Source organism: Passer domesticus, chromosome 5, assembly GCF_036417665.1.
Source record: "Passer domesticus isolate bPasDom1 chromosome 5, bPasDom1.hap1, whole genome shotgun sequence".
Lineage (NCBI taxonomy): Eukaryota > Metazoa > Chordata > Aves > Passeriformes > Passeridae > Passer > Passer domesticus.
Genome location: NC_087478.1, coordinates 55,858,741 through 55,876,420, shown reverse-complemented (window position 1 = coordinate 55,876,420; position 17,680 = coordinate 55,858,741). Strand labels below are relative to the sequence as shown.

General features: G+C 47.0%; 1 protein-coding gene across 1 annotated transcript in view; it reads right to left on the bottom strand.

Moving 5' to 3' along the window:
• Positions 1-9,243, bottom strand: part of A4GALT (alpha 1,4-galactosyltransferase (P1PK blood group)) — a 32,558-nt gene extending 23,315 nt beyond the window's left edge. Inside the window, 2 exon segments of the mRNA XM_064420687.1 lie at positions 2,431-2,561; positions 9,119-9,243. The gene's annotated coding sequence lies outside the window, so the exon portion shown is untranslated.
• Positions 9,244-17,680: the final 8,437 nt, after the last annotated feature.

Below are 17,680 nucleotides of genomic sequence, written 5' to 3'. Positions count from 1 at the left end.
TCAGTCCTCAGCATATATCAGATTAAGACAGTAAACAGCACTTTCCCACAAGAATCTACTTTGCACCATGGCTTCCAAGAGAAGGGACGACAAAACAAAGAGGAGAAGAAAAAAGGGGAAAATAACCATATGGTGCATTACCCCTTACTGTGTGTCCTGGATGCCCCCAACACAAGAGCTCCTGGTACAGGAGAGCTCTTAGGCAGCACAGAGAAAATAATCATCCTTCAGTCACTTCCCAGGAAACCAGATTCAGGATTACCTTCCTGATCCTTCCATGCTCCTCTTCTGCTGCACTAGCCAGTTCTGCATCTCCAGCCCCACCCCTGGCTTCCCCCTTGAGGCACAGTACCCATGTACCAGCTAACCTTGATGAGCCCAAGGACAACAGACATGGCATGAAATAAGCTGTATAAACACACAGTTTCGTTGAAGGGCACCACCATCAGTGTGGCAACACTTTTCTCAGAAGTGCCTGGCTCTTAATAAAGTTAAAAATCCAGAAATATTTCATAAGGAACATATTCTTTGAAGAAAGAGATAAAGTTGTCTGAAAGATGCAGAACATTTTAGTGTCTCCTCTGCTTTAATCCCTGTTTGTCTTTTGGTAAAAGTTTGCATAATTTAAAAGAAATAAATCAATACAATTCAACAATTAAAAAAATTCTGTCAGACAAACCAGAAATGTGCATAGTGTAACAGATTATGCCTCCTGAAGAAAGCTATGGGTTAGTTCGATAACAGAATTTTCCATTTCAGATTAATTGCTCTTCAGTTGAAAACAAGACGAAAACTCTCTGCTGAGAATTTTTTTCTCTCATTTTCTTTCCCCCTCTATTGAACAAAAGCCTTATTGTTCTATGACTTTTCCAAGACACCTTCAGCCTCTCAGACCGGCCACTTTGGAATGTTTCTACACTACTTGACACATCACCTGGCCAGCAGCCCAGGGAGCAGCCACCTCCCAGTCAGTTGCGCTTCCCTTGGGACCCTCTGTTTTCCTTGGGACTCTGAAAGGGTAACACACACTTTCTGCACATACAGCTGCAAGAAACAGCAAGACCCCACCATCCTGTCCTTAACAGCTTCCACCCTTTCTTCAAAATCTTCAAGCAGAGGCAGAGTGTGCTGCTCTGACCAGCTGTGGTTTTGGTGTGCAATGGGCTGGGTTTGTCTAGTTTGGAGCTGGTTGGAACCAGCTGGAATCATGGCCCCTTTCCACACAGGTGAGCCCTGCAGCCCCAGCCCCCCAAACCCTGCCGGTTCTACCTCATATAGAGTACTTTGCAATGTTTAAGTACAGACAAGTCCCTAGGTCATTTTTTCTTCCTGTAAGGATGAAACTTGGATTTGAATGTTGGATTTCCAGCTGGTGAGCTGCTCTTCACTACCTTGTGCAAAAAAAACCTGGTTATAAAAGAAATTAGGTGGTGAGGGTTACTGACTTCCTGAATTACTCATATAGTTATTTCCCTTCCCTTTGTGGTAACATCAGTTTCCAAAAACTACCCGTCCAATTCTTTAGAAATTTTTTAAAGAAGGAAGATGAATGCTCCTAAGTGCCCTGTCATCATTTGCTGACTTGAATGCAAAGGACTTGCTAACAATTTATTGATGGCTTGCCATCCCGTATTTTATTATTTGCTTAAACCTGTTAAGAGCTTATCCCAAGCAGCTCTTTAGCATGCACCAAAGGGCTCTCTACCAGTTAAACAGGAAGATAGGGACATCCTAGCACTGCCACACACCTGTGAAGACTTCCCAGAAAGCAAAGCTTTGTGTCGCAACTAAACCAACCTAAGAAGTTGCCAACAAAGGGAGGATTACCTCAGTAATCTGAGGCAGAAAACTTTCCCTACAAAATAAATATGAAGCCTTCGTGAGCTTTTGGTTTCCACAGAACAGCTCGACTGAAGCACAGCTGTGAGGGACAGTAGTTAAGAGCACTTCTCCCTCACAAAGAGCAAGGAGATAGCGATGATCCGGTTTGGTTTTTTTAAAAGACACTCCATGGCTTAACAGGAGAGAAAGACAGAAGTATCTCAGGCAGTAAATAGGCACAGCAGGTTCCAACAGCTGTTTCAGCAACAGGGGTGAAAGCAGAGGGGAAACCACAGGGTCCTCTGGGGTACTGCAAACACCCCTGAAGCCAGAGAAAAAGCTCCATTTCTTCCCATCATGTCTGATTAAGTCATCAGAAGCAACACAACAGCTGATGGTGGTGCACCCCTGAGATTCCACCCAGCAGTTTCGGTGGAGGAAATAACGCAAGAGGAAGGATCACAAGCCCAATGCAAACATGCAGCTGTGTTTGCCTGAAATTCACTCCTGTTTTTATCTTAGCAGTGCTTTGTGACTGCCTAAAAAGTAAAGCAAACATCCACAAAGAAATTTCCTGGTCCTGTCAAAAGGAGGGGCTTTAGGACTTACCTGGGACAACACAGAGATGACTTGGGAACAAAGAGGTATCACAGCAACCAGAGACAAGAGACAGGTCTTCCCTTACTGAAACCAGGCTGCGCTTCCCATGGGGCCAGGGACTGACCTGTTGAGTGCTTTTTCTGTGGCACACAGAGAAAGGAATAAACTTGTTTGGTTTTTTACAGTCCCTTTCACGTGGCACTTGCTGTGCAGGACTATGTGCCACATCCCAGCAGCAATCCCAAGAGGCACAAAGCAGTTCTCACACTGTCAGAGCTCCATCCCCGTTCCAGCCCCAATGGCTGGTTACCTACAGCTACAGCAATGTGCTGTTGGCTCAGCAAGGCACAGAACATCCATCCCAGAGTTTCCAGAGGCAGACAGTGCTGCAACCCCCTCCAGGTGATACAAGACAAGTTTAGAGCATTTCCACACAGGTCAGGTGAAACACTGGCTTTAAATGCTTTGTTAAATATGGTTCTTGATATTGAGTCCAGGATATTTTCCCAGATTTACATTAGAAAAGATCCAGAGTCTTTTTCCTGTTGTTTCATGGAGAAGGTCAAATCCATGATTCCGTTCCTACCTGCCAACAGGTTTCGCCCTTGCTTTTGTTTTTCCCAGAAGGCCAAGATTTTTTCTTTTTAAAACTTTTCCTTTAAAAGCCAATGGAAACATTAAATCGCAAGAAAATAAACAAAATCTTAAAAGCTCAAACTAGAATCAAAGCACAATTGTCAAGGCAGACTTTTAAATAACATTCGGCACACCAAAATTAAACATACTGATCTTGTATCTAGAGCTAAGGCAATTTAGAAATAACCAGTGGGTGTAATCCCCAACAAATACATTTGGCATCAAGGCACAATTCTTCCCAAGAGTATTTCTGAGATTCACATTCTCCAAACCTCACAGAAAGGGAAAACACAATTCTTATCACTTGCTGTGCCTGTGTTGTGCCAAAATACAATGCAATATGGAAATTGTTTATCCAAAGTGAGGATGTTTTGTTTCCTTGGGTTATTAGGGCCAAGAGTGTGTTGGACTGTCACGACAGTCACGAGAGTCCAGAGATGAGTGCAGTTCTGTGCAGTTGTCTGCAGAGTGAGTGTGTGGCAGATTCAGTATAGATGAAATGTGTATAATATAATAAAGTGATTAATTAGCCTTCAGATAAGACGGAGTTAGCTGCATCATTCTCTCCCTTTCATCGGGGGTCGCCTTTGCTTCTATAGGCCCCCTTAAGTGAAATTAAAAAAAAAAAGGCTGCTGAAAATTTATATAAATCAGTCCCTAGTTACTGTGTTTCAGAGCAGCTACAGACAGGCATTTTCTTCCTTTTGAGCACAATGAAAAATTCAAGACTGCAAAGCTTTCATCAAGAACAAATTAGAAAAAACCCTCCTAGAACTACAGACTGCACAAATTGTCAAAGCAAAGCATGTGGGTTCTTTCCTTCCAAAGACCACAGACAAAAGTGCCCTGCACTGCACCTTCTGCTTCTACCCCCTTTGCTCTTTCCAGTCCAGCATGTTTGCCACAAGCAGAAATAGGAACTGATACTCTGAATTGCTACCCTGCGCTCTGGAGAGCTGTGGTTCAGGCTGTTCTCTAGGAATATTCAGAATGGGGCAGTGTGCAGCAGAGAGATGGGCTCAGAACTCATGTTTGGATCTGTGCTTCTCTGCTCCTGTCCCAGTACTACAGACTGCCTGGGAACAGCTGCAGGTCAGTCTGTGTAAAACCATTGCCTCAATCACAGCCTAAGGGGGAATCATAGGGCCTTTCCCAAGGCTGCACCAAGTGCTGTCCTTACCACAATTCAAATGCCTTGACTTTTTACACAGCATGCACCTCAGTTATAGTTTCCTGCTCCTTGAGGAATACCCAAACATATGGAACATGGAATACCAATATTGATATTAGGCCAATATGTATTGGCCCGATACCAATACATATGGAACACCAAGAGCTAATGCAATTGGTTCTGTTCACTTCTGCACACTCCATAAAAATATCCCATTTGCACCTAGCTCAAACAGGGCATATCAGGATCACTGGTGACCTCCCTGAATGCATCCTTTTAAAATTCTTTACTGTTCATGCTCCACATGGCACTTACACAGAGAATTCACCTGCCTGATCAAGAGCAGAGATTTCTAACACTGAAATTTTGACTGTCTGCTCAAATGAATACAGGGCTAAACTACTGGAGGGAACAGCTGGAGCTGTACCAAGACAGGGTTAAGGTGGATTTTGGGAAAGGCTTCTTCACCCAGAGGGTATAGGGGCACTGACCAGTCTCCCCAGTGATTTGGTCACAGCACAAGCCTGAGAGAGTTCAAGGAGCATTTGGACAATGCTCTCAGCCAAGGGTGGGATTGTTGGGGTGTCCTGGCCAAGGCCAGGGGTTGGACTCAATGATCCTTGTGGGTTCCTTCCTTTAGGAACTCAGCTTATTCTGTGATTCTGCTCAAACAGAGAAGTCTCATTTCTGCCCTGCAGCTTTCCCAAAGCTCTCCAGGGAGTGGTGCAGGTATGAGCTGCCCCCTGGTGCCAGGCCACCAAGGTGTGGAGCTGTAGGACCCTCTGGTGACATCTACTCCTCACTATTCAGGGATACTTGGGATTACCCAAAAAGCCCCAGGAAGACTAATTTTCTTAACTTTACAAAATGCTTTTGTTAGTCTTAATATCACTTGTTGAAATGCAAGATTCTGCATGTCCTTGCAAGGATCTTATATGATCTTGACTGCTTCTTAAGTGAAGGTTCATAAACACAAAAAAACCCACCACAGCTTGATGCTTTCCTCAGACTTCTGTGCCTATTTCATGAATGGAGAAGTAAGATTTACCAGACACAACAGTATAACAGCAAAGCCCCAGCAGCAGGTACTAAACAGCCAGCCAGCCCTCCCTGTTGCAGAACACAGCATGCCAATGATGTGGGAGCTGAAACCTGCCTCCCAGCTCAAAAAGGCCTGCAGCAACCTGAAGTCCACCCCTCATTTTCTTTGTTCTGAACCTTCATCCACCCCCTTCAGGATGGGCTGTGGCGCCCTCACTTCCTCATGGTAGTTGCATAATTCCCAAACACTGTTCTGCTCAACACCTTCCTCCCCACTCTGCCACAGCCCTTGAGCTCAGAACAGGAGACACTGGGGAACAGCAGATATTGAAGGATGGTTTCAGGAATCAGAGGTGACCACCAACCCACAAATCCTGAGCTGTGAGGCAGGACAGATGATGGAATTGCACAACAGGGGAGAAAGCTCTGGTATCTCGCTTTCCACCCAAAGAACACAGGATAATAATTCTCAGCACACCTTTTTTGAGTCTTCTTTAACTGAAAGGAGCAGCTTTGTACCTCACAGTTTTTAGTTTTCAGAAAGCAACTACCTAAACCTCTCATCAATACTTAAAATTAAAGGGATGGCAGAATTTGGCTGTGTGAAGCTGTTGTAAAGGGCAAAGAGACAAAAGGACAGATGCGAGCAGTGGGTGAGCTGGGAAACTGATAACAGCTCCATGCCACCAACAGCTTCCAAAAAGTAGTTTCCTGTTACTGGGTTTCTGTAGGAAGCCATGCAGGCTCTTGCGTGCTGGGGTATAAAATTTCAGACTAAACACTGTCTTAACCCTCACAGCTCAAGAGAATACTGGCACATGGCTGGAAAAGGAGCTGCCCTTTGGTGGCACATCTGAGGAGACCATAAGAACACAGGAGCCGGAACTCCACCTGATCAGGAAGTGGAAAAAAAAATCTGTTAATTCACAGTATCACTGTTAACTACAAGGAAAGATGGTCTAACAGCGGACTACATACGGATTTAGGAGACCTCTGTTTATTTTGCTGCTCTGGAATAGGTTTCTTACAGACTAAGGAGCAGGTCACTTAGAACTGAAGCAGGAAGTGTCACCTCTGATTTGAAATTATACTGAAGTCAATGTCTAAATTTCTTCAAGGATCTCAGGGGTTGTTTTTCTGTCTCACAACTTTCCTCCTATGAGTGCTGAGGAGGTACTTTCCTATCTGATGGCGCAACTGCAAGGTTGAACTTATTAAAGGTTGAGAGGCACTAACCTTGCATAGACAGGAGGTGTTATGCAATTGTACAAAGAAGAGTGTGAACATTTTTCTTTCTAGGAGAAAAAATTAAATAAACATGACTTAATTGTTTGCTGACAGGGGAGTGGTTGGTACACAATGCCATAATCTGAAGTTCCACTACACCTCATGTAACCTGTTGGGTGGAGTTCCCAGTCCCAATTTAAGATTATTATTAAAGTCAGTGAAGACAGGAAAAAATCAGTTACAAGAAGTGAGTTGGTATTGTATCACCCGATTCCCAGTGAAAACATCACCCAAAAGAAGACCTGTAAATCTGTTCTGGAACCTGAATAACCCAGCAGCTTGAGGTGTTTTAGTGTTAATTTGATCAGGCGTAAAACACACCCGCTTGATGAGAGCAGAGAAAGGAACCACAAATCCAGAAGACACGGTCCAAGTGTTTTGACAAACCTGGGAAGCATAACCCTTAGGGAGCTGAATAATAGCACAGCTACAGTGATTTACTGGGGGGCTGCCAGTGGAGACGAGTGTCCCCAGTCTCTCCTGCCATCACATACTGTAACTTGATCCAAACCACCAGGGCGCTGACAGCAAGGCACATCCAGCACATGGGTATCCTGCTCCTCTGGTCTCACCTCTACACAGGGAACAGGCATGCCTGCATGGCTTCTCATGGTGACTGTGACTGGCACAAAGGCTTCTCTCTATACTAGAGACCAAATGAAATTAAAGCAAGATGGAAGAATTACTCGTAATCACCTTGTGCCAAAATATCTGCTGATAAAAAAGCCAAGGTGAGAGCTGATTGCTGCTAAAGGAAGTGGCCCCACTCCCTTCCTCCTCGGGCTCTTCCTTGGCACTCCTCTGAGCCTGCTGTGACCAGCCTTGCTAAAGTGGCAAAAGACTGCTTCTGCTGAAGGTTTGAATGTTCTTCCTTGTGGCACAGACACCAGTGAGACAGACAAAAACATTGGCACAAAAATGTTTTACAGCAGGCTTGCAGGAGGCTTCATCCTTCTGGTGTCACTGAACTTCAGTGCATGGTAACTTGGCACAATGAGGCCCCCGAACAAGAAAAACTTTGTTAGAGCCACATTTAAAAAAAAAACAAACCAACAAAACCTTAATTAGAGCCGTAGAGTTTGGATGGAGAGAGCAAATGCCTTGAGAGTCAGTAGAAATCCCACAGGAAGGAAACCTTGAGGCGCAGGGAGAGCTGCTCCATGAACTGCACACCCAAAGCTAAACCTGGCAGGCAGACTGCTTCTCACTCAATTCCGCACACTCCTGCCCTCAAAGGTAATGGCCATTTGCGTGTTGCCAAACAGGGCACACAAACAAGAGAAGGGCATTCACATGTGCCTCACCAGTCAGTGTTTCCTCCTACAGAGCCACTGACTGGAGATGCTGCTGGGATTGCTACAAAACCTAAATGCAGGAGTATTTGAGTTTCTTGAGATTACTTCCTCTGGCTTCCATTGCAACAAACTCCATGGAAAACTGCAAAACCATGGGTTTCTTCAGAGTTAAGAAACATCCAGTCTATTCTGAGAAACCTCTCACGCATTAGAAGGCAATATGTTCACTTAACCAGGATGGTTCATTTTTAGCCAAAGCTTCTAAACTCGTCTTCTTTCAGCAGCATTAATAGTTTTAGGTTACTACAGTTACAAGAGTTCTGTATTTTTTCTTTTTATGCTCTCTTCTCCCTCTCCTACAGTACTATTGTGAAGCTCCATCTTTCCTCCTCAGACATTATCCCTGTCCAGACTCCGACGTTTTCCAGAGCACGTCTGCCCGGGAGCACGGCAGCCAACTGCACCCTCCCCGCCCACCAGTTTTGATGTCTTTCCACCCTTTCAGCCAAGCCAGACCTCTTAGCCACCGCTGGCAGAGAGAAATTCCGTTTTTCTTCCTCCCAGCTGACCCCTTCCTCTTCGTCCTCCCACTACTGCCATCCTCCCAGACCTTCCAGCGTCCCACCAGCGCTCCTGGGGCAGGATGGAACCCTTGCAGCCTGCGGCACAGGCGGGCACGGCGTGCAAGCTGCCGCCCTCACTCGCCCCTTCGCCACTGCCCCCGACAGCGCTGCCCGCGCCACACAAACTTCACAGAGGTATGGGAAACCCAAGAGGGGCTGCTCTCCACACCCCACGGCCGAAACGCTGCCGTCCCTCCGGGAGGGAGCTCTGAGAGCTGCCCCGCAGAGCCCCGGCGGTCGCACGGAGCTGGCCTGGCGCTGCCGGGGTCCGGCTGCCGCTCCGATCCGCGCACCCGCCACCCTGCAAAAACGCCCCTTTCCCCGAGCGGGACACGAGGGCCAAGCCGCCCAGCCCTGGTCCAGCCGAGCCCCGCAGCCCCGGGCTCACCTCGCTGAGAGGTGCGCTCCCACCGCCGGGCGGGACCGAGATGTTCTTCCCGGGGCCGCCCCTCAGGTAAGGTCAGGTCAGGTTGGGTCGGGTCGGGAGTGACCCGTCCCCTCCCCGAGGCCCGGAGCGGCGGCGGCGCCCCGCGGAAAGGCCCCGCCCCCGGCGCTGCCTCTTGCGGCTGGGCTCTCTGGGACTTTGAACTCCCACTGTACCTTAGGACTTTAAATTGTCCTAAGGATTTTTTTTTTCCCCTCACCTCACTCTCTCCTTTCTCACTTCCAGGAGTCCGTGCTCTACCGCGCAACCAGCGTGGTAGAGCACAAACTAAAACTACGTCCCAGCGCAGTTGTACCTGTGTTGTGTCGCTCGAGTGGCGATGCGTGCCAGGATGACCCACCCTGGCCAGAGACATCCCGACATGAGGAGCCGCTAATTACGGACTGGAGGAGAGCAATGGGAGGCGGAGACTTCCCACACCTGTTGACGCCAAGGGAGATCATATACAAAGAGGACGTGAGTCACTAAAGATGGGAAACTGAAATTTGTAGTTAAAAAAAAAAAAAAAAGGCAGCCCGTACCTGAGCTGCTGACGTGTTGCAAAGCAGGTTTCAAACGTACCCTCAAGCAGGAGGAACTTTTCTGTTAAATTCCTGGCAATGATTGCTTAACAAGTTCTTAATGAGCGTGAACAGAGAAGGGAAATTTGGCCTTTCATTTAGAAAAGCACCGTTGACTGCTAGGCTACTGTAGGGTGGAGTAAATTGCACTCGAAGGTCACCAGAGATTTTGCGAAGAAGGTTAGGTGATCCAATAAAAAATAGTTTAAACAGAGATATTCCTACCTGGAGCAAGAGTTGAACACGAGTTCTTTAGAGATTCCTTCCAGCCCCGCGTTTTGATTCCCACGACATTTATGTGTTACTAAGATGTTACAAATGTTGCAGCTGTGACCAACCTTTCCACCACAGAAATACTTATATTGCTGCAAACAAAAACGCTTTCCCAACAATCAAGTAAACTGAAATTGCTTCTCCCCACCATGAATGTGTGGAAAAGAAATTTCTTTTATCAGAACAGGTCTTAATCAAATTTTAAGTTAAAAGATACTTCAAAATATTTTTTGTCTGTGCATCTGAGCAGAATTTAAATTAATGAGAGAGTTGCTGCTACGGAGGGTGTCAGTGCTCATCCTCCTTGGAGCATCCTGCTTGAATACCATTCCTTGCCTGGTCCCTGGATGGGAGCAGCCCTTGGATGCAGAGGGAGGCAAGATGGGGTTTGTGAAGCCTATGGGAGCGTCCAGGAGCCGGCAGGTGGATTGTGGGGGCTCGTAGGGCAAATACAGTATCTGCAGCACTGCCACAGACAGACACCCTGTGGGAAGGTGACAAAGTAGAGAAGGAGGGCCTGCAGGCTAGACCTGTCTCCATAAGAGTTCCAGAGCCAGCATTTATGTCCCCTGGGATTACTGCAGCAGGGATGGTAAAATCTTAGTTTCTGGACATGGAGATATATCCAACCAGTAGAATTCAGATCACCCGTGTGCCTCCAGGCTGTTTTACCAACAGTAAAACAGCCTGGAGCTTGAAGAGGGGGGCAGTAATCCAAGGATGCCATCCACACCACTCATAGGTCTGGGCTGGGGTATGCGGGGTCTCAGTAAAACAGCCTGGGGTATGCGGGGTCTCAGTAAAACAGCCTGAAGCTTGAAGAGGGGGGCAGTAATCCAAGGATGCCATCCACACCACTCATAGGTCTGGGCTGGGGTATGCGGGGTCTCAGGGAGCCAAGTCCGGGCGTAGGAAGCAAATAATCTACCCCAAGTCCCCGTGGAGAGCATAACAAAGTGTAAATCACTCTCCCAAAGCACCCAGCAGAGCAGTAGCATCATCACCTCTAAGCTAGTTCGACGGCTGCAAATCGCCTGAATAAAATAGTTTCCAAGCTTTGGGTCCAGTTTTGGTTTGAGGAGCAGTTTCCTATGTTATCTGTCAGCTGGTGAGGCGACTCCGGTGTGACCTGGGAGAGGAAAGCCACTGGGGAGGGGTTGCTGTGACAATAGAGGTGGCTCGTTCTCGTCCCTGCCTCAAATAAGCCAACGAGCTGCTGGCCAGGGCTGAGCCCTGCGGCTGGAAAGCTCCCACAGAATTTACTTCTGTGGAAGCAGCGAAGTCCTGGCACTGCTCCCCCAGCCGGGCACAAGTGAAGGGCTCGGGGAAGGTGGGAAGGCAGAAGGGCACGGCATGGCTAGCACCCAGCGATCCTGCGACAGGAGAGAGGGCTGGGGACATGGCAGGGGGGACATGCCAAGGGCTGCCTGCACACAGCCCAAGGGGATGGAAGGAAAGCAGGCAGGCAGCCAGCAGGGTCTCCCAGATGTTATGAATAGAAAGTTGTATTTTTTTTAAGTTTCAGAGTTAAAAAAAACCAAGCCAGACCGGGTCAGACTCCTTTGGTTTCGCTGCCGAAGAAAAGCTCTTCAAATACCTGTTAATGGCAGGTGATTAACTGATTGTTTCCCTGATGCTGGCCGTATGCCAAGAAGATACCAAGGGAAACCCTCCAGGGTAAAGAGAATGGGCAGTGACACCAAAGACAACATGCAAATAAGAAATGCAGTGCACCCTGGGTTTTTACAGTTTTACAGTTTTTACAAGAAAAAACCCCTAAAATCACGAGCCAACAAGTGACTTAAAGTGACGTCTAAGGATGGGAGCATAGTCCCGTACCTGCTTGGATCTTTTTATTTCTCACCCTAACCTGAAAAGAAACTGATTAAAGAGACCCCCCCGGGTTTTTAAACAAAACAAACCAAGGACTCAACGACTCTCCCGTGAGGACAGAGTCCCCAGTTCTGTCTGCAGACCAGCGGACAAAACTGCATCATCCTTCTCCTTCGTGCCACGCCTGGGAGCAGCGGCGGCGAGGGCGCAACCCGTCGATTTCTCCCCACCTGAGCTGATTCTTCTTAATAAAGGCATTAAAAAGGAGAAAGATCTCCTGCCCATTTATTTCACCAGATATGACAAGTGTTGACTCTAGCAGGATCAGTCTCCCAGATGTTTTACCTACGATTTCCTTCGAGGACCGGTTCAGCCCAGATATTCACAGAACTGCACATTTATCAGTGTGGTAAATGGGTATAACCAAGGGCACGATCCTGCCCTTGGGGCCGTTTGCTCCTGCCTGAGGGCAGTCTCCTGCAGGCACAGGGCGTCTGGTGCAGCACTTCTCCTGCCTTTCCATCCAGCAGCTCCTCACAGGGTCATGTCAGGGAGTGGCTTGTCCTGGGGTGCTGCAGGTGGTGACTCTGGCTGGGCTGAAGGACACTCACACCTCCTCTCCTCCCTCATGCTTCTCAGCCTTAGCTGTTGTCTTGTGGTCTATTGTGACTTTGCTTTTAGCCAAACAGAAGTTTTCCATCCTTTTGGAAAAGCAGATGAAACCCTGTTGTGATGCTGCCAGCAGCCCTTGTCTGGTGTTCTCCTGCCAGGAGCCAGATTGCAGACTGAGATCTTTAAAACACCACAAATTTGGAATACCACAAAAATGGCATTTTTTGTGCCATAGTATTCCCAGTCAGCCTCAATGGGATTGACACTGGAGTGTGTTCCCATTCACAGGTTTTTTTTATCAAGTTTCTGTGAAAGAAGAATAAAAGGAGTGGCTTTGCTTGCAGACACTCACACCTTGGAATGAAGTTCCTGAGCCTCTAATAAGAGGTGGGGTTCTTTTGGTTTTTCTTTTTTTTTTTTTTTTTTTTTTTTTTTTTTTTTGTTTGGTTTGGTTTGGTTTTTTTGGTTTTTTTTTTTTTGTTTGTTTGTTGGTTTGTTTTTTAAAGAAGTTGGCAGAAACAAAGAAATCCTTTTAGAGGCATTAGGACATTACAATATTTATTGACTAGTGTGCACCAATCCTGGTTTATGCACTCTGATACACTTATACACTTTGCCAGTTTAGTCAAGTGTGATAATAAACATCATGTCCAGCAAGTGAATTAATAATGGAGATGTGAGAGACATTGGAGCACTGAGGGAAATTGGAACAGCGGTACCTTCAGAGAGAAGGCAGGATGGCTGTTACATAATTTAAACCCAAAGTGAGGTGTTCTACCACAGACAAAAGGCCAGCAGCCCCCTGCTCTGCACAATAATGGCCTAGCAGGTCTCTGCTTCAGCTTTCTCCCCATGCCAAGAATCCCTAAGGGCAACTCCCCTGTAACTACAGCTGGCAGCAGGGAGACCAGGAAACATTTGAGTACATGACAATGAAGTACTTGTTTGTCCCTTTCTGTAGGAGCCTGAGATTGCAAAAGCTTTCCCTGGCCCAAGCCCAAAGTTAGAGAGTACTGAATTAATCATCACTGCCAAATTCGTTGGATCATATTGTAAAATGTCATGCTGATTGTATAAAATAATTTTAATTTCTATCACATATAAATAGATTTAACCATATTCAAAATTCAAATGCCATTTCAAAAGGAGTATTTGTTTTGTGTTGGAGGGAAAATGTTTGCATAGAAAATGTCAATTTTGTAAAATTTTTGTGTATTTTTAATTCACCTCACCATATTTCCTTTTAGTGTCAATACTCACTAAAAGTCACTTCTTCCTGCCAGAACCCCAGTTTGAAAGAAATACCAGAAAGCCCGGAATCACTGGAAAAATCCCAAAGTAACTCCACCAATTACAGCAATGGACGAATTTCATAGCTACTAATAAGAACCCAGATCTGTAACGCTGTGGTCAGTAAGAGCTGCCAGTTCCCATAAATCAGGTGGTTCTGATTCAGGTACCAAGATCAAGTTACAAACGCCCAGTGTTTGACTGCCCCCACCCCTCTGTTTACATTTACTTTTAAACATTTGTTTATTGTCAGACTGATGTTACCATTCATGGCTATAAAGTGCCATTTTCCTGAAGAAAGGGAAGAAACTGCAGCATTTCCCAGATCTGGTGCAGCATGAGACAAAATGCTCTGTGCTTCACACTTAACCCACCGTGGGGTGTGGAGGTGAATAAGGCAGCGAGGACACCCTAAACCCAACTGGCCACTGTGTTACACACAAATAAAGGTAATTTTAAACCTTTTTTTCCTTCTTTGGTCCTTAAGGATATTTGTTATATTACAGCACTTCATGACTCTTCAGATGTGAATCACTCTTTACTCAGAGGCCATTTGGAAGTAAAATACATTTAGGACTATAAACAGATATGAAAATCCATTTTCAGAAAACATGCCTGGCTCGTTATTGATGCAGGGCTGCTCTTCCAAAGTGCTAATGCAAGAAAGAGGATGGTCTAGTCTGAGTGCTGGAGATTGGCGGAGCTGGACGTTTTAATTTAAATGTTTTCTCTTGAAGGAGGTGAACCATTTTGATATGAAACCTGTACTAGTTTGAAAGCAGTGTGTGTCCGAGATTGCAAGGTAATGTGTGTATTCTATATGCCATCTGTTAGAGGTGTGGTAGTTATCTTCTGTTAATTGAGTAGTTTTCTTTATCTCTTCCACAAACCAATCCTCCCTCCAAGAGATATTTTCTGTTAATGAGCCATTGAGTGTCACTGCATGGCCGATAAAAATTACAGCATCCCATTGTGAGATGCTCCGTCCAAAGAGAAGAGCCAAGCATTCCTAACTGGATATAATCTGATATTTTGGAACATCAGGACAGCCTTTCCCACTGGATTCCCAGAGGAAGACCAGGCCCATCTATGCCATCACTAGATCTTCAGAGGAAGACTACCCCCTTCTACAGGATCACTGCTCCAAGAGAACCACATCTGCTACTCCAGGAGGACTGCAGCCACGATTTCAATTGGACTGCTACCAACACCCTGACCCACAGGGTGTCAGGTTTGTATTCTGACTCTGTCAGTGTTGTTTTGTATTACTGCATTGTTTATTTTATTTTTATTTTCTTTCCTAATAAATAACTGTTATTCCTGCTCCCATATCTTGCCTGAGAGACCTCTTAATTTCAAAATTATAACAATTCAGAGGGAGAGGGTTGACATTTTCCAGTTCAGGGGAGACTACTGCCTTCCCTAGCATTCACCTCTCTTTTCAAACCAAGACAGTGTGGCTGTCTGAGATTTCTGAGCCACCAAAACTAGCTTGTGAAACAGGCAAAAATCCTCAGGTAGAGGAATAAGAATGGGTACATTACATGCTCGTTAGCTGGATCACAACAATCATTTAACAGAGGTTTTTTTCTTACTTTCTGTGTTGCAAGGGGTTTCGTGTTTGTCTGGTTGAATTCCAGCAGACCTGTCTGGTTTTGCTGTTGGTGGCATCCCACTTAAGTCCTGCTTAGGTCCGAGCTGGTCTGGCTGGACAGAGCTCCAGAGGCCAGAGCCCAAATCTCAAGGATTAGCAGATACTTAAGCACTGACCTTGCCAGGTGCTAGAGATGCTTTATGAGCCAAAAATCCCACAACACTTATGCAAAGCAGAAACAATTCATCCCCAGGGAAATGTATTCCCCTCTGGGATGGGGCATGAGAGAAGGATCAACAAACCCACCAAAACACCAGGGAAAAACAGGTCCATGGAAGATTTTCACTCCACCTGAGACAAACCAATGCCAGCACACAGTTTGGAGTGAGTATTTAACTGGTGAAATAGAGTTCTTTTCTTCACACTCAGAACTGCCAATGATTACTGTGGTTTTCCCAGTTTCCACCAGGCTGTGGGTGGCTGAGTTAATTACGGAACAGTTTCTGCAGCTATCCTCTCCTTAAAGCTTAATGGTCTTTCAACAGCCCCAACATCCTTCCTGGGCATTGTGTCAGATTAAATGTTGTTTGATTTCCATTTGAAAAGCAGAACTGGTAGCATGGCTGTAATATTTGTAGTTACCTCTAATCATTCATCCCTAGCCACTTCTGGACTGATAAGGAAAGAGGAGCGGGCAGGAAAACCAGAGCGGTTTCCGTAGTAGCCATGGAGTCACTAAACATAGCCGGGCTCTCAGCCCTGACCAGTGTGTAAGGCGTGTGTTCACTTGCCAGCAGGCAGGGCTGCCTTAAACCCACAGGAGGGAAAACACCATGCCTACAGCAGCTGGGTAATCCAGGATTAGGGATTAATCCCACTGCCATGACCAGGAAGTACAGACAGCAGAGACAGGCAGTTCGTTTTCCTGGCTGAAGAGCCTGGAGCAGGTGCAGCCTTTGGGCTGGTGGAGGAGACTCCTGCTGAGGGGACCTGTGGCTGTGCCCTACCCTGTGACACTGCAGTGACCATGTTTTCCCTGAAGCGGCTCAGGGCTTGCCCACTTCAGGCGGCTCCTCTGAGAGCTGCAGCAGTTGGGAGCTTCCATCAACGATGCACAGTTTTGCTTTCCCTGGCTCCAGAGAGAAAATAACAGCCAATCTGGAGTAAGTGAACCAAAATAAAACTGAGTTAAAATTAAGTGAAGCTAAAGGCAGCAGAGCTGTGCACAGTGGTAGTGGTGATTTGGGGGTGGTCAGTGGGCAGGCCACTCTTGTGAGTGTTGTGCGCAGGTGAAGTCCAGAGGATCTTCCCCAAGCTGTGGTTTCCATTTCCAAGGGAAGCACAGAAACCCAGACCCTCGCCAGGCTTCCATCAAATGGCCCTAAGGTGGCAAATGCCAGGATGAGCAGGGGCCACAGCTCCGATTTTGTCTTAGATGCAGCACCTGGCCTTGGGAACAGTAACAGTAGAGACTTCCCTGCAGTGCATCAGCACTGACAGCCCAGATCTCCTGCCTGGAACCATCCCTTGCTAAGGGCAGTGCCTATGTGCCAGCCTCTTTCCAGGCCCTGTACTCTGTGAGAAAAGGCAGCTAAAAAAGGCAGCTCCAGCTCCTTCCAAAGTGGCTGAGCTGGGAATACTCCTGGTGTGGATAGCAGGCAGCTGCAGCATGGCCAGGTTGGTCTCAGTGCATCCTCCCCCTGTCCTCCCTGCTCACTGAACACTTCCAGGGCTGCTCTTCTCCAACCAGAAACACGACCAGCATGGTGTTTTACAGCCCTTCTGCTCTGTTCAGCTCCAGGGCCAGTGCTGTGGCCAGGCACTGCTTGCTGCCCAAGGCTGGTGCTCCTGCCCAGGCCACAGCCACCCCACTGCTTCTACAGCTGGAAATGGCCCTGCCAGAGCCCCTGGGGAGGGAAAACCATCCAAAGACCATGGTGGTGGTGCTGCTACACAGGTAACCACGAGAGCACTGGGATAAAAAATGACACAGAGACCTGCAGGGAGCGAGGCTTTGCCAAGGGCAGGGCGCAGGATCCAGAAGCTGCCCCAGCAGCTGCCCTCACACACAGGTTACCTGCTGCCAACCCCTTCTGTTTGCCCCTGGGAAGCAGCTCCCAAAAGAGCAGGGAATTAAAGCAAACAGGAACTGACCTGGGGCAGCCTCTCAACATGCCAGGCTGTGAACTATGAAGCTCCAAAGAGTCTTCCCAGTGCTCTCCCTGGAGTGGCTGCCAGCATGTCAGGAGCAGGAACCAGTGCTCTCAGCTGTCACAGTCACTGAGCCCAGAGGTGCCCTTACACGCTCCACTAGTCTGTAAAAATAACAGTGGAGACCCGCCCTGCCCTCCTAGGGCCTTGAGGACACCTGAGACATTTCAGGCACAGGGGCATCTTCAGTTCCCAGCTGTTACCTTCCAAATTTTGGACATTGAGGATTTCTCTCAGGCACTGATGGCTCAGTAGTGAATGCAGGTTTGTGTCCCAGCTGGAGGTCTTAGAGGTGTGATCTCAGCCACCCAGAGGCATTTACTTGTTTCCCCCTATTGGCTTCTGTTTTTTCCCCCAATAAATCAAGCAATCAATGGGATAATTACAG